The sequence below is a fragment of the Phascolarctos cinereus genome, unplaced genomic scaffold, assembly GCF_003287225.1.
Source record: "Phascolarctos cinereus isolate Bilbo 61053 unplaced genomic scaffold, phaCin_HiC Scaffold_1;HRSCAF=81, whole genome shotgun sequence".
NCBI classification, from domain to species: domain Eukaryota; kingdom Metazoa; phylum Chordata; class Mammalia; order Diprotodontia; family Phascolarctidae; genus Phascolarctos; species Phascolarctos cinereus.
The window spans coordinates 19,587,501-19,600,266 of NW_027555514.1; the positions used below are offsets into that span (position 1 = coordinate 19,587,501).

The 12,766-nt window shown below is 44.3% G+C and overlaps 1 protein-coding gene across 3 annotated transcripts in view; it reads right to left on the reverse strand.

Moving 5' to 3' along the window:
• Window positions 1–12,766, reverse strand: part of CPVL (carboxypeptidase vitellogenic like) — a 131,332-nt gene that overhangs the window by 42,349 nt on the left and 76,217 nt on the right. The window lies entirely within an intron of this gene.

A 12,766-nucleotide genomic window follows, 5' to 3' on the forward strand; every position in this document is an offset into this window, starting at 1 on the left:
TTGGGGCAGTAAAGCATCCTTTCCTCTACTCCTTTCTGGAGAATGTCACCCAGGCAAGTCAATAGGGTGGAAAGGTTTGTGCAAATGAGTGTAATCGATACAGGAACTGGCAAAACAGAACTGAACATTCGCAGAGTTACCCAAGGACACGAAGACAGAGTGCCTCAGTGATGGGGAGGGGCAGCTACCAGCAATAAGCCTTCCTTGAAAAAACCCAAACTGGTCTCAGGGACTCTACCTTTCATTTGGTGCAGAGTTCAATTTTTTGGTCAATCCTTTGATAATGAGGTTTGATCTGGGGAGTTTCAGATTGTAAGGAATCCAGCAGAAGAGACAGAGAAGAGGTGGCCCACATCATTTCAGGCGAGCAAGGCTGGACAAGTACCACAGAGCAGGCTGGGCAACTCCCCGGTTGGACGGGTTGGTAGGCAGTTTCCCAAAGTAGTGGGCCTCTGGTGTTCCCTCTTGCTCCCTGGGAATGAGCAGCAGGCATTGACTGCTTCCTCCCCAAACTTCCCCACCAAGACCCACCAATTTCATGGGAGAGGAAGGATGGGCTGTTGGACTGTGAACCAGCAGAACCCCCAGGACAAACCTGACTTCTTTGGTCAATTTTTTAAGTCAAGGACCAGCACTCCTGGACAGCCTAATCACAGTCATGGGATCTCTGCTGTAAAGCTAGAAGGAGCCTCTGGCGGGGCTACCTAGTTCAACCTGCTCATCTTACAAACAAGGGAAACTGAGGCCCAGAAAAAACTTGCCTAAGGTCACCCAGGTACTAAAGGTTAGAAACAGGGTTTGAATCAAGGTTCTCTTGACCACAGGCTCAGATCACACTGTCTCCTTGACCTATGAGGTCCCTTACCCTACCAAGACCTATATAAAGTCAAATACTTCAATCAGTCAATCAACAGACATTTATAGTGTTCTGGACACTTTGCAATGAGCTGGAAGGGAAAAGGAAGAGGAGATGCATTTAAGTGCCTACTATGTGCCGACAACTCTGAGAGGCAGGTGATGTCATTATTTCCATTTGAAAGTGAGGCAAATAGAAGTCAAGTGACTTGCCCAGGATCACACAGCTAGTAAGTATCAGAGGCTGGATTTGAACTCAGGTCTTGATTCTAAGCCCAGCACTCTATCCACTGTACCACCCAGCACTGAGGATACAGAGACAAAATATGAAACAAACCTTGCCTTCAAGGAGTTTGCATTCTACTAGGAAAATCCAGTGTGCACCCCCAGAAGTAAGTACAGTCATTTCTTTGAGAGGGAGAGAGTGTCAGGAATTGATCAGGTCAGGCGAGGCTCTGTGGGGCACCTAGGCTGTGTTCTGAAGTAACTGTGGGAGTTTATGAGATGGAGGTAAGAAGGGGATGCATTCTCTACATGGAGGATGGCCTATGGTAAGGCATGGAGACGGGAAATGGAGGCACCTTGGAGAAAAAGGCCAGCCTGCACTGGGCTAGGCACTCCCGTCTGGATTCCAACACCCTCCGGATTCGATCCCCTTTGCCTTCCTAGGCCCAGCCCTCACGATTGCACCTCTTTACTTCTCAGGTCCAGAGAAATTAAGAGGTTTGCCCAAGGTCACAGAGGTCACAGTGTCCTTCAATGCTGTTTTCCTTAACAGTCTTAGGGCCATTGTCTAGTTCTCTTCACTCTCATTGATTCAGACAAGTCTTCCCATGTTTCTATGAATTCTCCATGTACCATTTCTTCAAGTTCCATCATTTTGTTGCCCCGCATTCACATACCACAATTTGTTCAGCCATTCACTAACCAATGGGAGCCCACTTGTTTCCAGTTGTTGCTGCCGGACGAAGTGCCGCCATGATTGTTTTGGTACATGTGGAACCCGCTTTGCTTTCTTTGACCTTCTTGAGCCACCTATCTAGTGGTGGGATCTCTGCATTAAAGGGTGTGAATGCCCTGAGGAAGTTTTCTTTTACATCTATCTTTTTCCAGTTTCCTAGTTGTGCCCTCTGAGGAGACATAAGTGATTTTGCTGGGTCTGACCCTCCTTGAGATCTCCCAGCTTCAACCACTCCCTGATTTGACCACACCCTGGCCCAGTCACTGGGACTGATGACCTGGCTTTGCTCCTTCCACCGGACCTGAGAGCACTACAGAACCCAGATGGTGAGGCTGCCAGGTTTCCCTACTAGAGGAGAGCTGTTTTTTCAGAACCACAACCCTAGCTGAACTCTACCCTTGGCCCCTCCCAATATCAACATACAACTTCACGTTTTGGAGTTGGAATGAGAACTCTCGGAATAATAATCACTGAAATGCACATCTTAGTCTAAAGTTGGCAAAATGTTTTATCGACATTATTCCACTTGAGCTACACAATAATCCTGTGAGGCAGGTACAGAGATTATTATTCCCATACTACAGATGAGGAAACTGAGGCTTGGAAAAGTTCATGCCCCATAATTACAAAGCCAAAAAGTGACAGTGACAGTATCTGAACTTGGATTTTCCTGATTCCAAGGGTACAGAATTGTTTGCATGTTGTCTCTTGATTTGGAATTGTGAGCTCTTTGAGGGCAAGGACAACACTTTTTGCCTTTCTTTGTGTTTCTAGAGCTTAGCATAGGGGGATCGTTGATAAATGCTTATTGACTGACTCCCAGTCCAACAAGTCCTTTGAGTCTTAGAATATTTTTTGTCTCTAGGTGGGGCAACTAGGTTGCCAAATTGATAGTGTCTATCTGATTTGAAGACAGAAATATTCAAGTTTGAATACAACTTCAAACACTTATTAATTATGTGACCCTGGGCAAGTCACTTAAGTGTTCCTTGACTCAGTTTCCTGAGTTCCCAGTTATGGGATCATAATAGTACCTACCTCCCAGGGTTGTTGTGAGAAGCAAATGAGATAATATTGGTAAAGTTCTTTGCAAACCTTAAAGTGCTATAAATGCTATTATTAATAACTATAATAATTAATGAGTATATTGCATTATTTTAATATATTAATTAACAATATAATAACACTAATGTATTAATATTAATTATTAATCATATCATTTAACATAATTATATAATTGTTTATTTTTAATTTATTTTATTTTATTATAGAAATTAAATTTATTGAATTATATAAATTGTTTAATTTATTTTCATTAATTTTATTTATTTTTTAAATTTATCAAATTTATTAGATTATATAAATTATTAAGTTAAATTAAATATATTAATAATGTATCATATAATAATTAATAATAAAAGGTATTCTTGTTGTCACTGTTGTGATGGTTATGATGGATGCAGACACCCCGAAAGTACGGGGCCAGGAGAAGATGTGGCATGTGTATGTCCTGTGGGATGGAGTTAAATCAAGAAGCAATGAACCAGCACAGGGCTTAGCACACAGGCAGTGCTTGATAAATGCTCTTTGAGCAGCTGAGTTCAAAGCAAAACTAGAATAGTCCCTGGCCTCAAGAAGCTTACATTCTACCAGCACCTCTGATCTGCAAAGCACTGCAGCAGAAGATGGGAATCTAAAAATAAGAACAGCAAAGGTTTGCCAGAGTTAGGAGGGACCTTGCAGCCCGTCTCAGCCAATGCGTGCCCCACAAGCAGACAGCCAGCTTCTCCTTGAACACTTCCACCAGGGGGGAGCCCAAAGTAGTTCAGTCTAATGCAGGACAGCAACAAGTGTTGGGAAGTTTGTCCTTCCAGAGAACTGACAGCAGCCTCTGTGCAGCCGCCACCCAGGCCGGTTCTGCCTCCTAGGTTCAAGCGGAATAATGAACAAGCCCCCTTCCTTTCCCATACGACTACCCTTCAGTCCCCTGACATGGGCTACCAGGCCCTGGGCAGTTTTCTCTCCTTCAGGCTAAGTATTCCTGGTTCTCTCAAGTGTGAACCCAAGAGCCTTCACCATCCTAGCTATTCTACAGCCGATCCATGTCTATACTGAAATTTGGTACCCAGTACTTAATGATGCACCCTACAGGCTGGAGAGGTCTTCCAGGATACTGGTCGGCCATCTCTGGAGTCACCTCTAGGCACCTCTCACAGCCCTAGGAGCCAGTTCTGAGAGGGGACAGTCTCCCATGTCCAGGTGGAGCCACCCAAGGGCTCATACCTTTTCTTCTAATCCTTTACCTTGGTCTTTATTCCCCAGCCCGTACAATGACATGGGTAGAGATGCGCTGGGACATTTTGTTGCCTGTACAAACCAAAGCTATAACTGAATGGGTCCAGTTTTAGAAACTCACACTGCACAGGCCATCAGATCAGCTCCTGCACATCTGGGAGGACTTTCATTACAGCCCATATAAAACTAATGGTCCTATTAGGGATAACCGCCCTCACATCCTCTCTCTTTTTCTATCTTTTTTGAAGGTGAGTCAGCTGACATGGAAGTTGCCCTCTCTTCACACCATACAGTTCTATTTCCCAGCTGGGCGACTTTCAGTCCCATTCAACAAATATCCAGTAAGTGACAGGCTTGGTATTAGGCACTGGAGAAACAAAGACAAAAACGAAGCATCTCTGCCCTCGAGGAGCTTGTATTCTAGGAGGGGGAGAGCACAACACAATTCCTGACATATAGGATGCACTTAACAAATGTTTATGGAATGGAATTGAGAGAGGGAGCACGGGTGACAAGAAGGGTTTGTCCTGGAAGCAGAGCCTGGGATAAGCTGTGAAAGAAGCTAGTCATTCTGGGAAGCAACACAGCGTCACAGGAGGTAGGGCAGTGCAATGGGAAGAACACTGAACGTGGAGTGCTGAGCTTGGGCTCTGCTGCTTATGCCTTGGGTCACCTCAAGTATCTCTTCATCTCTCATGCCTCAGCTTCTCCATCTCTGAAATGAGAAGGTTGGACCAGAGAACCTGTAAGATCCCTTCTCATTCTTAGTCTGTGACGACCCTAAGAGCTCATCTTAGCTGCCTAGAATCTGTGCCATTTTGACTCATGCACCTGTTCCCAGCTTTCATCTCAAATATCTGTACTATCCTCTCATATTTAAACCATCATCAGAAACTGTTACCTCCACAGCCTGAGTGCGCTTCCCAAGGTTTAGAACAAGCGGTACTTTGTAAAAATAAGCCCCAGAAAAATAATGAGAGCTCTCAGCCTGCAAGGCCGTGTCAGCAGGCCAAATGACATGGCTAACCCAATTATCTGCTCTTTCTGAAGCAGAACCGAGTGAAATGAACAACTATCAACGCTGCTCTCTCAAGTGCCCGTCAGATTGATCACAAACTTGAAGAAGAAGATCTCAGGCTATAAAGGAGTTAGTTAAACTATAAGTCCATCTTACAGAGAGGAGAACCGATGGAAAGAATGGCTATCTGGGGAGGGGGGGATTACTTTCTCCACAAAGGTAAAGAGGGTCTTCACTTTCATGCTAAATGAAGGAAGTATGGATCATTAGCCCAGAGAAGGGAAGATTTTTCTTGGGAAAAAGTTATCTTCTAGTCTCAGAAGGGTAGACAGGGCCATTTAGTCAATAATTGATAAATATTTATTAAGTGCTTACTATGGGGGGGGGGCTGTACAAAGCAGAAAGGACATCAAGAAAGCAAGAGCCAGTCCCTGCCCTCAAAGAAATTACATTCTAATGAGGAGAAGACACCCAGCAATTTGCTTCATTTATTTATATTTTGCTTTGCTCAGTGATTTTAAGAAGTGGTCCAAAGGCTTCCCCAGAAGCCAAGGGGCACCCGTAAGAAGTTCAGAACTAGAGGGATCCACAAGGAGGGACGGGCTGGGTCAGAAAGTAGCTCCCCCTTCTCGGTGCCCTTGAAGGTGAAATGACCGGCTTGTTAGGCTGCAGAGGAGGGATTCTTCTTGGTTCTAGATTCCACTCTTCCAACTCTTAAAATTGGGATTCTTTCTTTCTTGCATTCCTTGAGGCTAATCTGGGCTGTTTCTGTGCTTAAATTATATCGAGACAATTCAATGAGCTCCCAGAGCAGGGACACCTCAAGGGCTGCTGTTATCTGCTTACAAAGTTATGGTTAGTCATCTAAAGAAGGGGAGCCCACTTCCTCCAGGGGATTGGTGACTACTTTCAGAGGATACCTGCTGCCCTTTGGGGAAGCTCTCATTATTAGCACGTGTTTCTTGACATGGAGCCGAAATGTTCTCTTGGTAGTTCCCACCCTGTGTTGCCAGGCCGGCCTTCTGAGGGCCAACTAGACCAAGTATAAATCTTCTGACACTTGATAGCCCTTCCAAGACCGGAAGCCCCGTGCTGCTCTCCGGGCCAAAACTTTCCATTTCCTGCATCCACTCAGGATAAACATTTCCCCATTTAATTACCCTCCTCTCCATGATCCTACTTATCTGTGTCCTCCCTAAATGTTTGTGTTGAGAACAGAGCCCAAAACAACAGATACATCCTGCCTAGGGCAGAGTACAGCATGAGTATCACTTCTTTGTACTTGGAAGCCATCAATGTCTCTCAATGCAAACCTAACATCACTAACTTTTCCAGCTCCTGTACTATACTACTGGCTTGCCTTGGGCCTTTGGGCCACTAAACCCTCAGCTCTTTTTCAGTCAGGGTGCTCTCAAGTCATGACTCCCCACCCCTCTTATCTGTGAGCCTGACTGTTTAAACCCACATAAAGGACTTTAGATTTCTCCTAAAGGAAACGAAGTCCCCTTATTAGATTCAGCCCAAAGTTCTGAACTATCAGGATCCTTTTAGATGCTGACTTGGCCATCCAGTATCATTCGGTTACTCTTCTATTCTTTAAAAACAACTACAGAAAAGCCATTCTCCCCCCTTACCAGTGACAAATGGAAGAGAAGATTTAGGCTGCAGATCCAGGCCTGTTAAAGTCATCAAGCTCTCCTAGCAGTCAGGACTCACCTATCCGACCTTACCTCCTTGGCCAGGTTTACCAAGAAAAAGATGTCACCAGGAGCAAGGATTTTCAGAAATGTCAGCAGCAACTGAAGGCATGCCTTGTTTATTAGACACCACATCCCCTCCCCCTCCATCTGATTTGTCTGCTCATCATAAAAGGGGCCTCTCAAAACCAGATTCCTTTGGATAAGTACATGCTAAGGGGTGGGGATGGGAAGTTAATAGAGGGGGTGGTGCTAAAGCTTAGGCACAGTAATAAAGCTCAGAAACATGAATATCCCAACTCCTGAAGATGCAATTAGTTGGGACTTAATGGGCTGCACAATGATGAGCGTCAGGGCAATGGAACTTTATAACCACAATTTCCTGACCAGATGAACTCTTAAACAGAGAGCCTAAGCCCAGCCCCCAAGCAATGGAATCATTGAAAACACAGCCATGTAGAGCAAACCCCAGCATTCAGGAGGGATCTCAGCCACATCTCAGGGGCCTCCACAATATCTCTCTGGGCACCTGGAGCAAACTGAAGTTTGCCGTCAATATCTGCTTCTATTAAGAAAGCCTTCTGGTGACTGCACCAGAGAATAGCATCTGTAGGCTGAAAGGATGAGCCATACAGGGGAAAACTGGTCTGGCAAAAGGGTTTCTTGGGAAGGACAATTTCCAGTTAGGATAAGGAATGACAAAGGAGTCTTCACAGAAATATCATAAAAGCTAAAAGAAGCCTGGAAAACTTAACAAGATAATGCATACACACACACACACACACACACACATGCACGGAACAAGTATTTCATTGCCAATTTTATCTAGCTAGGAAGTACACTGGTTAAGAGCATTGGCTCTAGAATCAGAAAGTTATGAATTCAAATCTGGCCTCAGAAACTTGCTAACTGCGTGACCCTGGAAAAGTCACTTCACCTCTGTCTGCCTCTGTTTCCTCATTTGTAAAATAGAGATAATAATAGCACCTGCCTTCTGGGATTGTTTCAAGGATCAAATAAGGTAATATTTGTAAAGTGCTTAGCAAACCTGAAAGCACTTTATTTAATGCTATCATGAGATAGGAAAGTATAGAGTTGGTGGGCTAAAGGTATAGTAGGAGAAATGGACTACAGGCACAAAATGAGCTTTGCTTAATTAGATTCTTATGCAGAGGAGAATGATATGGAGGAATTCTTTAAAAGTGATGGGGTTGGAAAAAGAAATCAGCAAAATATGTATTGTGTAAAAAGACTATAGTCATTGAATTGGTTGCTTGCCTGTTGGGTTTTTTTTTTCCATTCTATAAAAGGTATCACTGGGAAATAAATGCAGTTCAATAGAAAGAATGCAAACTCTAGGTTCAAAGCCTTGCCCTGCCACTTATGATCTCTGTAACCTTAGGCAAAATCATTTAAGCTCTCTGAGACTCAGTTTCCCTATCTGTCAAAAATGACGAGATGACCTCTGTGGTCCCTTCAAGTTATAAATCTATTATCTTAAAAATGCATTAATAAAACATTTTCTTTTTTTAAAGAAGAAGATACTGTGCTGTATGACATAGGTCAAGGTCAATGAGATGGTATGGGATGAATCCCATGTGGTCCCAGCTCTTGCTCTGAGTTACAGATGAATAGACTCAAGGCGTCATGCAGTCTACATATAGAGAAAGCTGTATCTTTCCTTCTTCCTATCACATCCTCCCACAATGCAGTCCTTGACCATCATTCTGAAGGTAGTTGTGCATATATTTATTTCTGTTGCCTCAAGAGACAATCACGTTTTGATTATTTAAACTGTGGGCAATTTATAGCAAATTCTGAATGCCAGACTGCTCCTTTCAGCATCTGGCATCTTTACAGCAGCCTTCCCTGCCATCAGAGAGGGCACCCTCTGGGAACGTAAACCAATTTTAGTAGGAGTCTAAACAAAACACTCTTACAGAGGTCAATCTGCTGGAAAGGAAAAGAAAATACAACTCCTGCAAGACTAAATAGATCTTATTTTTGGATAATTCTGTAGTTGATGCTATCTACATGTTGCTTCTTTACATTAGTACAGATAACTGAGAACCGATTATATATAGATCATTATTTACTCTTGAAAATGGAGAGTTATATACTGAATGTCAATAAATGGAAGCAACTTGCTAGTCAAAACCAGCATAAATTCATTCATTCAACAAGAATGTATTAAGAACCTACTATGTGTCAGACACAGTGCTAGGATGGGAATCCAAAGGCAAAAAGAAAATGGTCCTTTCCCTCAAGGAGTTTATATCCTATTTGGGAAAACATGAACCAAAAAAGAAAAAAAAACCATAAATAAATACAAAATAGAGATAGATAAAATACAACCACTACGGGGAGTGTGGTAGCTACTGAGGGACATGGAGCTAGGCTTCCTGTGGAGGGGCCCCAAAACTGAGCTCTGAAGCTGGCCATGGATTCTACAAGGTGGAGGGCTGAGCCCGATGCAAAGGCAGACAATAGAAGATGGAATGGAACGCATGAAAGACATACAGACATCAGAAAGGAGGTGGGCCAGGCAAAGAATGAGAACGAGAGCTAACAATGGACACCCAGGGTGGACCACTGGAAAGTGTGCTGGCTTTCGACTAAGAAATCCTGGGTTCAAATCCCAGCTCTGCCTACTATCTGTGTGATCCTGGGCCAGTGACAATTTCTCCCATATCTGTCAACAGAGACAGTTGAACTACGTAGCTTTTAAGGTCTCTACCATTCCTAATTCTATTATCCTGGGACCCAATGGAACCCCCCCAGTTATCTAGAAATCTAGATTCTAGAGGAGCTCTCCCCTCGGGCCCCTGCCATGCTGGCTGGAAGATTTATGTGAGGGCACGTGCAGGAGTAGCGGTGTCCAGGATGAGACAGCACGAATGGGCGGTCATCCGCTCAGCTGACGACCATGCCTCCACCACTCGCATCAAGGGGCCTTGTGTCGGTCAAAGTATTTACTCTTCTCTTTGTTCCTGGATTCCATGGGAATAGGCATCGTGGTCACGGCACACTGGTGCACAATAGTACTAGTAAGATGGCTAGCTAGCACTTACATAGCACTGTGAAGGTTTGCAGAGCACTTTGCAAATATTATCTCGTTTGTCCCTCACAACCACCCAGTGAGGGCGGTGCTATTATTATCCCCATTTTACAGATGAGGAAACTGAGGCAAACAGTGGTGCTCCGACTCGCGCAGCTAGTCAGCGTCTGAAGCAAGGTTTGCACTCAGTCCTGACTCCAGGTCCTCAAGTATTTAGTCTAGTGCCCTGCACACACGAAACTCCACCCAACTCCTGCTGTTGAGGAAAGCCGCATCTCTATAACACAGCAAAGAAAGACTGATTTCAATATGGCCAATCCTTCTACTCCCGTGACCTCGATTCCATTAAACAAAGGCATGAAAACAAAGACGAGAGGAGAAATGGCTGCTGTTGCCAAGGAGCTCACAATCCCATTCACATTCTAATGACTGATTCAAGTCACTTCATCCTGCTTGCCTCAGTTTCCTCATCTGTAAAGTGAGCTGGAGAAGGAAATGGCAGACCACTCCAGTATGTTTGCCAAGAAAACCCCAAATGGGGTCACGAAGAGTTGGACACGAGTGAATAACAGTAGGAAGACGCACAAAGAATGAAACAATCCTGCTCTTGTATTTTATCAAGGAAGAATACATGTGTATATAAATAGATGCAGAATAAACACAAAACAAATACTGAGTAGCTGGATACACAGCTGTCAGAGAAGGAGGGTGCTAGCTGTGGGAGCGTCAGAAAAAACTTCATGTAAAAACTGCTCGACACATTTGCTGGAATTCTTTCTCCTGGAAGCCTGCCCCAATCCCGCTTAACCCCAGTGCCTTCCCTCTGTTAATTATTTCCTGTTTCTCCTGTAGATAGCTTGTTTTGTACTTACTTGTTTGCATGTTGTCTCCCGCATTAGACTGTAAGCTCCTTGAGGGAAGGGACTGTCTTTTGCCTCTTTTTCTATCCCCACCCCTTAGCACAGTGCCTGGAACACAGTAGGTGCTTAATTAATGCTTATTGACTGGCTGCTAGATGTATGATCTCGCGCAAGTTACTGCATCTTTCTAAACTTTGGTTTCCTCATCTGTAACATGTGGATAATAATTTTTGTTGTTAAGTTGTTTTCAGTCATTCACGACTCTCCGTGACCCCATTTTGGGAGTTTTCTTGGCAAATATACTGGAGTGGTTTGCCATTTCCTTCTCCAGCTCATTTGACAGCTGAGGAAAACAGGGCAAACAGGGTTAAGTGACTTGCCCAGGTCACCCAGCTAGTAAGTATCTGAGGCTGGATTTGAACCCAGGTCTTCCTGACTCCAGGCCCAGGGCTCTATCCATTGCACCCACCTAGCTGCCTCAAAGGGGACAATAATACCTGTCGTGAAACCTCACAAGGGTGACTGTAAGGATCGCGGTTACTCTGAAAAGTCTAAAGCATCATAGATGTGTTGGTTATGGGGATGACGACTTGTTTTGGCTTTGTCTCCCGACACAGTGTGGGCGCAGCCTTAGTATTAAACCACCAGCCAGCCATCTGCCCACTGGGGAGCCTACCTGGAGTCGGAGGGAGCTGACCCCAAACCAACCTTGGATTTAAAACAGACTCGGACTATTTCCTATGAATAGAAAATATATGCGGCTTTCGACAGCCAATTAAAGTTGAGTCTTCAGTAAACACAGCATTGAGGGCACTAATGTTTTAAGCCATCCTGGGCTGTTCTGCTCTTATTCCGTATACACTGTGGTTGACCGCGGCTGGCAGGCGGGCCAGGATCACGTCTCCATCTCCTCTGGGGTTTGGCTTCCAGCTGAAGACGCCAACTCGGGCCGGGGAGGAAGGACTCCATTGTCTCCATTTAAAGGGACAGCTCGCTTGGTCCTCCTCCTGTACAAACAGCAAAGATCTATTCTGTCCAGGACCCTGTCTGCCAAACTGCTAAAGGGGTTTGGGGGCCCCTCTCACTGAGAACTGATTCAGGGTTTAAAAGTTTAGAAAACTTTTGCATGCAGGTGAAATGCATAAGAATAGTTTTCCAACATGTGGAACATGTACTGGAATGTGGGCTAACCTTAGGGTCTAGGTACAGGGGTGGGAAACTAGTGGCTTTAAGGTCACAAGTTCCCCACTCCTGGTAGTTGTTCTGGGTTCCAATCCTGACCAACACATTCCATCTGTGTGGTCTTGGGCAAGGCTCTCAGGTAACTTTTAAAACTAACAGGGACAGTCAAGCTGCTGGTTAGTAATGATGGAGGGAGTTTCCACACCAGGAGCTCTCTATGAAGATGAAATCATTGCTCAAGACAAAAAATAAAAACGATTTCTAACCAATGTGAATATTTTGATGAATAACTGGGATTTATAAAGCACTTGAATGTATGCAAATTGCATTATATCATTTGATCCTCACAAACCAAAATCCTGTCCTATGAGGTAGTGGTTATATCACCATTTTACAGACCAGGGGAAGGTGCAAGCCTTTTTAGTGAAATTCACCTCACAGGCGGGAGATAAACCCCTCAATCAGTCATCTCCTAGGCCCAGCTCTCTTCCTGCTATCTTAGTGCCTCAACACGTGACAGAAGGGCTTCAATCAGGGCACCATCTGCACCTGTGTGGAAGAGAGCTCATTTTTACAGTTAAAAACTGGGCCATAATCTTTCAAAGTTGGAAATTAAGTTGGCCTAATAGAGACCACTGTCCTCCCCAAGAAACTTCATTTGAAACCCAGTTTACGACACAGCATCAGTTTTTAAATGCATGTAAAATATAAGCGCTGCTATGAACAGAAGGGGCAGCTGGGTAGTGCAGTGGATAGAACCCTGGGTCTGGTGTCAAGAAGATAAGAGTTCAAATACAGCCTCAGATGCTTGGGCAAGTCACTTAACCTCTATTTGCTTCA